Source organism: Sinocyclocheilus rhinocerous, unplaced genomic scaffold (genome assembly GCF_001515625.1).
Source record: "Sinocyclocheilus rhinocerous isolate Xijiao unplaced genomic scaffold, SAMN03320098_v1.1 scaffold909, whole genome shotgun sequence".
NCBI classification, from domain to species: Eukaryota; Metazoa; Chordata; class Actinopteri; order Cypriniformes; family Cyprinidae; genus Sinocyclocheilus; species Sinocyclocheilus rhinocerous.
The window spans coordinates 188,554-191,959 of NW_015666359.1; the positions used below are offsets into that span (position 1 = coordinate 188,554).

At 43.0% G+C, this 3,406-nt stretch overlaps 1 pseudogene; it reads left to right on the plus strand.

Moving 5' to 3' along the window:
* The first annotated feature begins 6 nt into the window (after window positions 1-6).
* On the plus strand, window positions 7-895 carry LOC107732243 (uncharacterized; annotated as a pseudogene).
* The last annotated feature ends 2,511 nt before the right edge of the window (window positions 896-3,406 follow it).

The following is a 3,406-nucleotide window of genomic DNA, read 5'->3' on the forward strand; positions in this document are numbered from 1 at the left end:
TGGCTTTCATCAGAAAAAATGAAAAATGTGAAATATTCTGAATTATTATCAACCGTTATGATGTACACTGGTAATGAATGTAATGGATGCCTTGGATTTTTTGTCACCTTTCCCTTGATACATCCAGATCAAGTCTATCCAAATTCTACCACTATTCGATCGATTGGCATGGTAGTGAAAGACCAGGTAATTAAATGGGATCATCTTACCGGATACATGACCTTAAAGGGTACTGAGACCTTGTTTACCAGTCGCACTTGTTGTCATGAGACCCACAACTATGTTGTATGTACATGTAACACGTTACAACCTTTTTCCTCCAATGACAGCAAGCTTATAAATGTTCAATCGTTACACGGTCACTCTGATGCTATTCAGGTGTCTCACACGCAGTGGTGTGTCGTCAGTGAGATGAATTCCTTCACGTATGGAGGACTGACCTGTCCTACTAACCACTCGTTTTGTTTAGAGGCAACTGAGGATTTCTCAATGGGCCAGATTAACATCCTTGGAAGGATGCCACTGGATGCAGAAATTTCCCCATGGTGGGATGACACCTTCTATGAACAAGGAACACAGGCCCTGGTTGACACGATGGATTTGGTGCAGAGAATCATCTCACAGACTGAATACCACCTTTCACAAGCACAGGTAGAGACGAACCTGGCTCAAAAAACTGCAAAAATCCTGTCCAGCTCATCTACCCGTTCAGCCCTGAGAGTGCCTACACATAGACTGAATACTGCAGGGGTGTGCTGTCGGCAGTGCCCTCATCTTCGCCTTCACATTGTTCCAATGCTGTTATTTCAGATGCCTCATCAGATCTCTAAAGACATCGACCAACATGGCCCTGGTCCTCAGCCCGTTACAGGTGCCAGCACTATGAAAACTCTGACGACAGAAAGCATCCAAGCAAAAAGCAAATAGTAATGTCCCCACAGGAACCCCTATGAATAGCCCACGGGGCCATTTAACTGTAAGATTATTGATGGCATTTGTCTGTAAGATTATTGATGCCATTTGGCTGGAGCAGAAGAAGGCCACAGTCTGAAAAGACAAGGAACTCTTACGAGAATCAACACCTTAACTCTGTCTTGCAAGCATAAGACAACACACCCAACTGAGAGAAACAAAAGCTCCACACCTTATGCATGACCCTCCACCTCCACTTCCTTTACTCACTCTCCCCCTCTCTCCCCTCATTTCCATCTAAACACAGGACACTGCAGAGGCTCTGTTTATTGTAATATTACTCTAGCTAAGTGTACATGGGAAACCATGGCATGACCATACCAGAGCTATTATTAGAGAAAGTAATGTTGGTCGGCTTATATCTTAGTAGTGGTCATGACCTCTGACTAGAGATAATGTTGCTTTATTCAAGTGTGTAGAAATCTAAGGGGACTAAGCAAAAATACTGTTAGAATGAGAACGCTTAGGAGCAGCCATGAAAAGTATTAGTAAATTACCTCTGTCTAACAATCAAGACTGGTGAGTATGTGATCGTGGGGTACGCTAACGGCCGATGCGATATCCCTGAGCGATATGAGAATCTGAACAAACAAATTATTAAATAAAGAGTTAAATCAAGAACTTTCAAACATTTATCTAAATTTAATAAATTCTTGAAAATCATTAAAACCCTATTTATTTTTGGAGTCAGATGAGTTAAAAGAGGCAATACATATACGAAAAAAAAAATTATTTTAATGTTGTTGCGCTGCATAAAGGAAAACACAGCAACGTGCAAAAATCCTTCTGCCGTGCCATTGACTGCCGTCGTTGGACAAATGGGCGGACCTTACAACTGCTTTAATCTCACACTGTAGTATCGCATATTATTCACGTGCAAAAAACACAACACACTAGCGAGCAGTTATTTAAATAACCTCACAATTATTGTAGTTATCATCACCTGATCCCAATTGATCGTAGTTTTCGAGATCAATAAACAATGTGTTTTAGCACATTGTTACAAATGACAATGAAAACCTAACATTAAAGTACAATGAATCAAGAGTCCAACTAAAGCAAACATTGATCACAATAATGGTGGTTTGTTGAAATTTCAAAAAATTTTCAACATTAATTGCCGGTGCAAAAGTGATTTTGATTCAATGCAATTAACATTGACAAATCAACCATTTTTAACATTGATTCAGTGGTTTCTTGCTATCAGGGAGTACTTCTATCATTTAGGTGGATAGAACAAAAGCCATCATAGCAGTTATTTGATAATTGGCTTACGGAGATGTTTTCCGACAGGAGTTCCACTCTGACTCTGCTGGGGTGCAGGCCATCAACATGGAAAAGCCTAGGTCGCTCCCAGAAAAGGTTCCAATTATTAACAAAGAGCAGTTTTTAACCCCAAGATCTGTTCTTTACCCCATGACAATAACCATTCATTTAGAACAAAAAGTCTACTGAGCCTTTTGTGTCCTCGTCGATACATGGGAAACAGTCCTGACACAAAGATCCTCATTGCGGGCGATGTGCTGCGTACCGTCTCGATCAGGCTCCTGAAGTCCCTCTTCAGAGTCTCTGTCTGCTGCAGCTTGATGTCGTTCACCCCGCGTGCAGCTCAACCGCTCTGGTGCTCTCCTCGCCCTTCAGGATTGCGGGTATCTGCACAGAAACATCAAGAACATGAGCACCAGGAAAACAGTGAGTGTACACTTTACCTTTAGCTAGGGTAGCACGGACATGCCGGATGATGGAGTCTCCGATGATCACAGCATCGTGTTCTGTCTCGTGAAGGGGAGCGAAGTGATTCCAGTTGGAGATCTCGAAGACCGGAGGCAGCAGAGGGGGAGAGGTCCTCGCCCGGGGCCCGGCTCGTGTCTTCCGCTGCTGGTGCACCCAGGGTCTGTTGTGTCCCAGGGCCGGAATAAAGGAGACCTGGAAAGATTGCGTCCTGGATGCACGGGGCCTGTGCAGAGAAACACAGATGTGGTGGGAGTGTTAGTATCGTGCTGTAAACTTACCTTGGACTTGTGAGCGTCAGCCTGGGATGTTTTCCAGTGTGGCTCTCCGCTCTCTCAGCTGGGCCTGCTTCTCCACAGCCTCCAGCTTCAGCTGCACCGAGTGCAGCTCGAACGTGTCCTCACCTGCACTCAAAGGTAGACACAAATCCGCCATTAAGGCAAGTAACAGTGAGTAAAACAATGGTAATGTGTGTGAATAGAGTGTAAGCAAGTTAGGCAAGATTAGCGGCAACCATGCTGGCGATGCTAACTGGCTATAAGATAGTATCAGACTCAGGAAATCAAAATAAAACTAGTGATAGTGAAGCTTTGATTGCTTTTGTTGTAGCATATAATAGGGGACATATTTACACGTTATAGAAATGAAAATGATGGTGTATAAAATTTATATTAGATTAAAAATAGATGATAAAGAATTTACT